The 11,349-nt window shown below is 42.7% G+C and overlaps 1 protein-coding gene across 4 annotated transcripts in view; it reads left to right on the top strand.

The window, feature by feature from the left end:
• Positions 1–11,349, top strand: part of LOC141139173 (cytochrome P450 2C5-like) — a 117,325-nt gene that overhangs the window by 56,630 nt on the left and 49,346 nt on the right. The window contains exon 1 of one of the 4 annotated variants that reach the window (XM_073625074.1): positions 11,139–11,290. The exons of the other annotated variants lie outside the window; for them this stretch is intronic. The gene's annotated coding sequence lies outside the window, so the exon portion shown is untranslated. Of the gene's footprint in view, positions 1–11,138; positions 11,291–11,349 lie in introns of those variants that run through there. 4 annotated transcript variants of the gene reach the window in all.

Here is an 11,349-nt window from a genome sequence, read left to right as displayed (position 1 = left end):
CGGGCTTTCATGAATCTTGCACTGAGGAGAGACTTCCGTCGGGCCACTCTGCCATAAAGCCCCGACTGGTGGAGGGCTGCAGTAATGGTTGACTTTCTACAACTTTCGCCAATCTCCCAACTGCATCTCTGGAGCTCAGCCACAGGGATCTTTGGGTTCTTCTTTACCTCTCTCACCAAGGCTCTTCTCCCCCGATAGCTCTAGGAAGGGATCTAGTCGTCCCAAACGTCTTCCATTTAAGGATTATGGAGGCCACTATGCTCTTAGGAACCTTAAGTGCAGCAGAACTTTTTTTGTAACCTTGGCCAGATCTGTGCCTTGCCACAATTCTGTCTCTGAGCTCTTCAGGCAGTTCTTTTGACCTCATGATTCTCATTTGACATGAGCTGTAAGGTCTTATATAGACAGGTGTGTGGCTTTCCTAATCAAGTCCAATCAGTATAATCAAACACAGCTGGACTCAAATGAAGGTGCAGAACCATCTCAAGGATGATCAGAAGAAATGGACAGCACCTGAGTTAAATATATGAGTGTCACAGCAAAGGGTCTGAATACTTAGGACCATGTGATATTTCAGTTTTTCTTTTTTAATTAATCTGCAAAAATGTCAACAATTCTGTGTTTTTCTGTCAATATGGGGTGTTGTGTGTACATTAATGAGGAAAAAAAATGAACTTAAATGATTTTAGCAAATGGCTGCAATATAACAAAGAGTGAAAAATTTAAGGGGATCTGAATACTTTCCGTCCCCTATGTCAGAAAATCCAAACAGCATGCTGCATCTCGTGTGTCAACTTACATATCGTCACAGGAGTGTTACACAAGGATGGTGGATCATATAATGCAGACAAAATATGTTGTGTGGGACAGTAGAATAGCATGCACAAATAAAGCGCTATATATAGGGAAATAAGACAAATAAGCAATTAATCACAATAGTCACCTAATTATATACTGTAATGCCGCGTACACACGATCGGACTTCTCGTCGGAAAAAGATATGACGGCTTTTCCGACGGGATTCTGCTCAAGTTTGCCTTGCATACACACGGTCACGCAAAAGTTTGTAGAACTTACGACCGTCAAGAATGCAGTGACGTACAACACTGCGACAAGCTGAGAAAATTAAGTTCAATGCTTCCGAGCATGCGTAGGAATTTTGCGCGTTGGAATTGCCACAGACGATCGCATTTTTGGATAGGAACTTTTCCCGACCGAAAAATTGAGAACATGCTCTCAATCTTTTGGCTGGAATTCGCCCAGCAAAAGTCCAATATAGCATACATACGGTCGCATTTTCTGTCGAAAAAGTCTCATTGGTCTTTTGGGGGCCGAACTTCCGATCGTGTGTACGCGGCATAATAGTATCCCGCTAGTTGAAGGACTTACTTGTCTAAAAAATAATGTAGAAAAAGACGCGAGAAGAAGGCAGTACCCAAGATGTCTGCACTGGTTTTCAAAATAAAAGTTGAATTAAATTGGAACACTGTAAAGGATTTGTAAATCCTTCAGATCGATACAGTAAGTAAAACTTACACTTATCCATGTGTATTATGAATGGTGCTGCGCTGTTTTTAGACTGTAGTATAACCTATATGCCACAGCAGGTTGTACAATAAAAGGTACTACTAGAATTGTGCACAGGATGGCAGTAGAAACATAACATAAACAAAGCCTTCAAACTGCAACTGTGATGAATGATATCCAAAGCGAATGAAGAATCTACATGGCAAGTAATGAGTGATAAAGCAATCAGTGCTCATAAACATCAACATCTCAATAATATAGTGGGAAATTTAATGTCTCTAACTAATCCTGGGATAGCAGGTGTGAGGGGTGAAAAGTGGTGCTCCAATCTTAACCATGCAGACTATGAAATAAATAACAGGTGTCTCTTCCTTCCATGCAGTGACACCTCTATGTGAAGTGGCCTCTCACCTTACTGCTGTAAGGTAACAGCATGGGAAAAATCAATAATTCCAATATCCTCTGTAGGTCTTTGCATGGATAGCTGGTGGCTTCTTTATGCTCTCTGTTTCTTTTAAAGGTCCTCCTCCCCTTAATCCAGAGATCAGTACTTGGTGGTGGATGGTGGCTCCTCTATACTGGGCTTTCACACTCGCCCCGAGCGGGATGCAGACGGAAGGGGAATGCCCAATAGTGTGGTATGTATTGTGAAATGTATTATTAAAATCAACATAAATGACACTCACATTGAGCAAGATAAGACACAGGGGTTGATTTACTAAAGGGAAAAAGACTGTGCACTTTGCAAAGTGCAGTTGCCCTCTGCAAGAGCAGTTGCTCCAGAGCTTAGTAAATGAGCAGAAGCTCTGCTGACTTCCATCATCCAATCACGTGCAAGCAAAAATGCTGTTTTTTTTTATTTTCCTTGCACAGGATTGGGTACTCTTTGCAAAGTCAAGCCTTACCTCATTTACTAAGCTCTGGAGCAATTGCACCTGCAGAGGGCAACTGCACTCTGCAAAGTGCACAGTCTATTTGCCTTTAGTAAATCAACCCCACAGTGTGACATCCACGAGCGCCGAGCTCCCACGTCACTTCAGGTGTGCCTGTCAGCCAATCCTGATGCGTATCATCATGGGTCATGTGACTTCATCGCGCTGCTAAATGAAGCAGATTGTGGAGAATAATTGAAAAAAAAATGGCTATTACACTTATTCCTGCCATACCTCTTACATAGAAAAGGTATGTAGTGGAAGTGAAAAAAGGAATTTGTATTCAAATGGTTTTGCCTCTATTGGTGAGATGTATCGTGTGTCCTCCCTGAAATCTGCTCCAATACTGCTGGCAGGCTTCAAACCTCTGCCAGGTGAGGTCAACTATATGTGAGGTTGGTTTAATTGAGGGGGGGTTCTAGGACAGGAAGTGTGTTAGGAATACAGAACATTTTTTCTCTCTTCATGCGATGACACAAGGAGGAGGTGTTCTGCAGTCCACAAAGATGTAGCAAGGTCCCGGGGCCCAAAAAGCCTAATGGTGACCTCAAGGGTTAGGGCTCCTGCCTTGTAGAGTGGGTTATCAGGCATGGTTGGTATGATGCAAGAAGAATGATGGGCGCCAGTCACTTTTTGAATGCCAATAAGAGATTTGATGTCTTTTAACAGAACTGGGGGAGAGAGGGTTAGGGCCAGGACACCCCTGAGTACATGCAATGGCAATTGGCAGACTCCGAGACTTCTATAGGTAGACAGCTATACAGTGGAAGGCCTGAAAGTCGTATAACACTTCTGTATAGGTAGGACCGCTGTCTCCTAAGGCAACTAATCTTGTAACAGTCACTAACAGTAGTTATCCATAACTCTTGGTAACATGGAACTGTCCTTTTACTTATCTCACAGTATCCCACTGTATATCTTCACTCACTGAGCTCCCAGGCTTTCACTAGACTTCCAGATCCCAGTCAACACTGGATCCTCTGAACTCTACCACAGCTATTCCGCTGTATAATCCTCAAGCATCACCCCCGCTATCCTGCTGGGTCCCTGGCTTGGCACCTGCTGATGCTTTCCCACTTCTTCCCCGTTCCCGGCTGGTGAGAAGGCTGCTCTGGTACTTGCTTCAGCTTACAGTAGTCTACGGTAACAAGGTGGACGGTCCCTTAGTGGTGACAGCATCCCCTCTACCTTCGACCACAACTGGTTCTCCACAATTAGTAAACCTTCTCAACTCCGTTGGACTCCAATCCTGCAGTCCCAACTCTACACTGCTTCTCCTGCTCCTGGATAGGCCTCAGGCAGCCCAGCAGACAGGTGTCCCTGGGATAGGCTTCCGGCCTAGCAGCCCAGGACAACATAACACATGTCCACCCAGGCAGCCATCCAGGTGGCACAGAACCCCAATCACATGACTCCACCCAAATAAATAGGCTCTCCCAGCGGGCCAAGTGGCTTGAAGAGACCCTTGCCCATTGGCTGAGACACCCCATTCATCCATATAAGAAGATGTCTGCTGCTGCCTTTGTGTTCTGTCAGATTAGGAAACCTATTGGAATGCATAGCGGCCATGTTGGAAAGCATGGCGCATGCGCAGTAAGCATTTTTTGCTCAGAACGTCACTTCTGTTACATCTTCTGATGGGTAGTGGCATTCTGTCAGTTCACCTTCCTTCTGAACTACAGAGGTGCACAGAGATGGAGTTTCAGGAGGCGGAGTCGGTACAGGAATCCCTAATTGTAGGGAGCAAGATACCATAGGATATGTAGTCGTTAGAAATGGAGGGGAAGCTGCAAAACATGCTGGGAATCCAGGAAGTTTTGGAAAGAAACAGCCAGCAGATAGGCAGAACTCAAAACACGAAAGGAGATTATTCAAGTAAGTTTATACTAGATTGTCAAATATAAATACTGTTTGAATTGTTATTACAATATTGATGTTATAAAAAGAAAGTGTATGCTGTGACCATAAAACTCTTAATGTGAGCTCCGGTATAGTACAGAAAAATGCAGACATGCTACATTTTCCAAACCTCATATATCCCTTGTGGTGTGAATGGTACACATAGAAAACAATTGTTGTCTATGTGTCCTCGTGCAGACCTGCACTGAACAGACCCACAAAAATGCAGGTCTTGGGCACATAATGTAAAGTTATAATATAGTATCTTTTTATGCAAACACTCTAAAACTGCAAATTAAAAAGTGTATACATACATTCTTGCAAATCTTAGTTACTTTTTGCTTCATCCATATTTTTCCACTACCCAACAACTTAAGGGAGCACTTTTATATTGACTACCAATGTAGGGTGTCATTTCTTAAGTGACCACCTATGTATTGGGGCAAGTTTCCGTTGACCATTAGTGTAAAGAGATATTTCTCCACTGACCACCCATGTAAAAGGGCATTTCTGCACTGACCACCAGCATAAAGGAACACCTTTTTACTGACTTCCAATGTAATGCCGTGTACACACGGGCGGACTTTTCGACCGGACTGGTCCGACGGGACGAATCCGTTGGACAATTGACCGTGTGTGGGCTCCATCAGACCTGCAGCAGACTTTTTCGGTCGACAGACTTTAGATTTGGAACATGTTTCAAATCTACGGTCGTACGTCATCACGTATGAATCATTCGGACTTTGGTGTGATCGTGTGTAGGCAAGTCCGTTAGTTCGAAAGTCCGTCGAAAGTTTGTCGGAAAGACTGTCGGACCTTTGATGCCAAAAAGTCCACCCGTGTGTCCATGACATAAGTGATCATCTGTATTGGGGTAAGTTTTCATTGACCATCCATGTAAGGGGCATTTCTCCACTTATCACCAATGTACTGTAAAGGGGTCTACTGAACACCATTGTAAAGTGACATTTCACCACTGACCACCAATGTAAGGGAGCATTTCTCAACTGACTACCAGCATAAGGGGGCACTTTTTTTACTAACTACCAGCATAAGGGGGTACTTTTTTTTACTAACTACCAGCATAAGGGGGTACTTTTTTACTAACTCCCAATATAAGGGGTCATTTCTTGGGTGACCACTTGTATTTTGGTAAGACTCCATTGCCCTCTAATGTAAGTGGCATTTCTCTACTCACCGCCAATGAAAAGAGGCATTTCTCCACTGACCACCAATGAAAGGGGGTACTTCTCTGCCGAACACCAACGTATGGGGATATTTTTTGACAGACCGCCATCATAATGGAGCACTTCTCCACCGACCACCACCATAAGAGAGCACTTTTTAAAGACTACCAATGCAAGGAGTCATTTCATGTATGATCACCTCTGAATTGGAACAGGTCTCCATCACCCACCAGTGTAAGGGGGCATTTCTCAACTAACCGACAAACCCATTTTCACATTTTTTTCATTATTATTTGCATCTCAGTGCTACTGGTCTCCTCCAGCCTCTTTTAGCCACTTCCTATGGTCATGCACTTGCTCCAGACAGTTTACTGATAGTAAGCACAGTGAACCATGCCTACCCAATGTGTGTCAGAACTACCAATAGATGTCTTCATGGGGGTAGCATGTGACCCAGTGACAATACAGCAGCATTTATGTTGTATAGGTTTCTCATTGGCTGTAACTTTGGACTTCCCTGCCGAGAATGTGTCCTTTTGCTCTACTACAGGTTATACACATATTTCCTTATCAGTTCACATACATTGAAGTGGAGTCATTGAGGGCGTATATTGTGGGTTACCTGGAGGTTGAAGTGTGTCTCACCGGTAGCATTAAGGTAAGACTCTTACAACACTCATGTCATTTAGACTTTTACTTTATTTTTTATGTTTTTTTATGTGTTCACTCTATCATTTTACGACGACCAATAGGGATGAATGAACTGATCCATGCAGGTCAAGGCAGATCCAAAATGAGCAGGTTTGCAGAGAGAGTGGACATTTGTGAATAATTGCTGATCTGATGTTTTTTCTTGAGGCTGTGTCTACATTTCTGTCATATGGGACGGTAAGGCCCTGTTTGCACGTTTGTTTTTTTACGTGCGCTTTAGGTGCAGCGTGCTAAAATAAAACTCCTGCATGCTGCATTTTTGACAACTTTGTTGTGCTTTCATCAAAATGCGCATTCTATAGAGTCCAATACTGTAGTAGTGCGCCTAAAACGCATGTAAAACACACCTAAAACGCAATGCTCCAAAAACACAGCACACAGGTGTGAACCGTCCCTAAGGGCCCTTGCACACGGACGCCAAAAGCTCCAATGTTTTTAGGCATTCAGGACTTTTTTTTAATGATCTTAATGCAGCCCATTGGTTTATTATTATTATACAGGATTTATATAGCGCCGACAGTTTACGCAGCGCAGCGGTTTCAATGGGACTGTACACACAGGTGCATACATATCAGTACAGAAAAAAATACAAATATCTGTATTACTAGTCAGTATTTAACTCATGCAAATACACTATATATCAAAAGTATTGGGACACCTGCCTTTACATACACATGAGCTTTAATGTCTCCCAGTCTGAGTCTGTAGGGTTCAAAGTTTAGTTGGCTCACCCTTTGCAGCTATAACAGCTTTACCTTTTCTGGGAAGGCTGTCCACAAGGTTTAGGAGTGTGTCTATGGGAATGTTTGGCCATTCTTCCAGAAGCTCATTTGTGAGGTCAGGCACTGATGTTGGACGAGAAGACCAGGCTGGCAGTCTCCGCTCAAAGTTATTCCAAAGGTGTTCTATTGGGCTGAGGTCAGGACTCTGTGCAGGCCAGTCAAGTTTCTCCACCCTAAACTTGCTCATCCATACCTTTATGGACCTTGATTTGTGCACTGGTGCTCAGTCATGTTGGAACAGGAAGGGGTCATCCCCAAACTGTTCCCACAAAGTTAGTATGCTGACGCCTTAAGAGTTCCCATCACTGGAACTAAGGGGCCAAGCCCAACCCCTGAAAAACAACCCCACACCATAATCACCCCTCCACCAAGTGATTTGGACCAGTGCACAAAGCAAGACATGGATGAGCAAGTTTGGGGTGGAGGAATTTGACTGGCCTGCACAGAGTCCTGACCACAACCCGAAAGAACACCTTTGGGATGAATTAGAGTGGAGATTGCAAGCCAGGTCTTCTCGTCCAACATCAGTTTCTGTTATAACATTTTGCAAATAAGTAATTTTTCTCCTTCACTGATGTGCACTGATAGGCTGTACTGTCAGGTGGCACTGATGAGGCTGCAGTCATATGGGACACTGATTGGCACTGATAGGTGGCACTGATATGGGACACTGATGGGCACTGATGAGGCGGCACTGATATGAGACACTGATGGGCACTGATAGGTGGCACTGATGAGGCGGCACTGATATGGGACACTGATTGGCACTGATAGGTGGCACTGAAATGGGACGCTGATTGGGACTAATAGGTGGTACTGATGAGGCGGCACTGATATGGGGCACTAACTGGCACTGATGGGCACTAATGAGGAGTCACTTATGAGGCTGCACTGATATGGAACACTGATTGGCACTGATAGGTGGTACTGATTAGGCGGCACTGATGAGTCTGCCCCTGATATAGGGCACTAGTTGGCACTGATAGGTGGCACTGATGGGCACTGATGAGGAGACACTGATGAGGCTGCACTGATATAGGGCACTAGTTGGCACTGATGGGCACTGATGAGGAGATACTGATGAGGCTGCTCTGATTGGCACTGATAGGTGGCACTGATGGGCAGCATTGAAGGCACTGATGGAGCTGCACTGATGATCCATGCCCTAATTATCTGTGTGCATGTCCCCTGTCAGAATTGCCAGTTACAGGCTCTCCTCATCTCATGCTGTGACAGCGCGTGAGGAAAGTACTGCCAATAACCAGCAATTCTATTTATACTGATCACGTGGTAAAGGGCCGCTGTGATTGGCCCTTTACCATGATCACAGACTGTTCCAGATGCACACCGCCAATAGGCGCAGGAGGAGCATGGCTCCGGGAAAATGTCCATGGCACCCTACCGGAACAACAAAGTCACACTATAGCTGCCTTTCGGCTATCGCACGGTTAGGAAGTGGTTAAATAAAGTAAATTTTAAAAAATGCAGGAGCATGTAAAATGCACATCAACGCATGTAAAAAATGCAACACAACGCCCATGCATAAATGCATGCAGTGTGGTGTAAATATACCCTAAATGAGCCCTAAGACCTAGTTCACCCCTTTGTGTTTTAATGTGAATTGCACAAAAACACATGTGCATCATAGAAATACATTGAATCCTATACAGGAACATCTAAACGCAAGTAGTGCATGCCACATTTTTTCAGCACTGGGCGAATGTAAAGCAACGCGCTGGTGTGAACTGTATTTATAAGGAAACAATCACTTTTTGGTTGCCATGTGTTGGGAATGCGATCACAAACACACCCCGGCAGATCTGGTGAATGCCCTAAAAAATTGCACAGCAAATGTACCATATACGTACCACATCTGGGAGGCCTAAAAGTTGATTATACTTCCCAGGTGACCTGTGTTTAGAAAACTTAAGGATTGCCAGTGTGCATGAGGCCTAGTGGTGGCCCTCCATGTTTTGCTTTTTATTATCTAATTAATTCAATCAGATTTAATCACAGGAAAGGACAACAAATGATCAATCATTTGGCATGATTCCTCAGCACTGAGATACCTTGTTCCTGAATACCACCATATTTTGATGGCACAGATTATGAAATTGAATGGTAGAAACAGTGATGCGATCAATATTGATCATATATTAACTATCGATCAATATCCACTTCCTGATTTGTGGCATATCAATCGAATAGCTTAACAAAAAAGCATGAACTACATTATCATCACAAGGTGATACTGTGGATACACAAGTGACAGTGTGCCAATGTCCCGATATTGTTTGGAAGAAATTAGAGTAGAAATATGGACTTTATAGGCACACGTGTATATTAGGTAAAAAATTTAATGTTTTTAACCACTTCAGCCCCGGAAGATTTGGCTTCTGAATGACCAGGCCATATTTTGCGATTCGGCACTGCGTCGTTTTAACTGACAATTGCATGGTCATGAGATGCTGTACCCAAATAAAATTGACATCCTTTTTTTCCCACAAATAAAGCTTTCTTTTGGTGGTATTTGATCGCCTCTGTGGTTTTTATTTTTTGCGCTATAAACAAAAAAATAGCGTCAATTTTGAAAAAAAGCGCAATATTTTTTACTTTTTGCTATAATAAATATCCCCAGAAAATATATAAAAAAAACTAATTTATTTTCCTCAGTTTAGGCCAATATGTATTCTTCTACATATTTTTTGGTAAAAAAAATTATAATAAGCATATACTGTTTGGTTTGCGCAAAAGTTATAGCGTCTACAAAATAGGGGATAGTTTTATGGCATTTTTATTATAATTTTTTTTTTTTACTAGCAATGGCAGCGATCTGCAATTTTTAATCGGGACTGCGACATAATGGCGGACACATTGGACACTTTTGACACATGTTTGGGACCATTGGCATTTATACAGCGATCAGTGCTATAAAAATGCACTGATTACTGTAAAAATGTCACTGGCAGGGAAGGGGTTAACACTAGGGGGCGGTCAAGGGGTTAACTGTGTTCCCTAGTGTGTGTTTCTAACTGTAGGGGGAGGGGACTGACCTAGAGGAAGTGACGGATCGTGGTTCCTAGCTAATAGGAACTCACGATCTGTAAGGCCTCTCCTCACAGAACAGGGATTTGTGTGTTTACACACACTCGTCCCAGTTCTGCCTCTCCTGCCCGCGATCGCTCGTGGCCGGCGGTTATCGTGACCGTCAGCCACGAGCATCGGCACCCCTGCTCGCCTGCTATCCCGATCCTGCGAGCCGACGTATAGCTACGACGGCTCGCGGGATCGTGCCGACCTGCTGCAGTAAAATGACGGCGGCTGGTCGCCAAGCGGTTAATAGGATAAAGTTAAAACCATTATATACAAACACATTAAAAAAAACATATGATTGAGTGACCTCAAGGACTCTCATAACACCTCTAATTTATATATATATATATATATATATATATATATATATATATATATATATATATATATACCACATGTAACACAGACAAAGGTTTGGAGAGCGTAGAAAAGGTATTATAGGAATGCATCAAAATATCCAGAAAAAACATGATTATATAGTGACTATGATTTTTTTATTTATATACAATCATGTTTTTTTCTGGATTTTTTTAATGTATTCTTATAATAATAATAATAATATTCCTACATGTCTATTAGATGCGCAAGCTCCTGAAGAAGCGCACCAATGCGCGTAACATGTAGAGCGATTTTCTGAGCGACCTCCGAACGCGACTCAACCTCTTCATGTATCTAAACAACCGTTTATATCATTCTATGCGCTCCAAACCTTTGTGTTTGTTACATGTGGCATATATATATATATATATATATATATATATATATATATATATATATATATATATTTATATGTATTAGAGGGTTTATATATAATGGTTTTAACTTTATCCTATTAAGAACGTTCAATTTTTTTACCTAATATACACGTGTGCCTATAAAGTCCATGTCTCTACTCTAATTTCTTCCAATCGAATAGCTTGTTGACTAATCAATCAGAAGCGATAGATCGGAAAATAAATTGATAACAGTTGTATGCAGACAGAAGACTGAGCAGTACACGCACTACAATGACGTGGGAGGAGGGAGGGGGAGAACAGCTGCTGAATCCAGCACACAGAGGGCCTCTAACATGCCGGAAGTGCCAGATTCCTAGAAAACCTTGAATGATTGTAGAAAAAAAAGAAAGGAAAGTCGTTTGGATGAACACACTGACAGAGACGTGAGTACACAACATACACTACTACTGCGAACTGCAGATCATAGATTTAATAACAGCAT

The sequence above is a fragment of the Aquarana catesbeiana genome, linkage group LG04 (assembly GCF_042186555.1).
Source record: "Aquarana catesbeiana isolate 2022-GZ linkage group LG04, ASM4218655v1, whole genome shotgun sequence".
Lineage (NCBI taxonomy): Eukaryota > Metazoa > Chordata > Amphibia > Anura > Ranidae > Aquarana > Aquarana catesbeiana.
The sequence above is the reverse complement of the archived record's forward strand: the minus strand, read 5'-3'. Positions and strand labels throughout refer to the sequence as shown.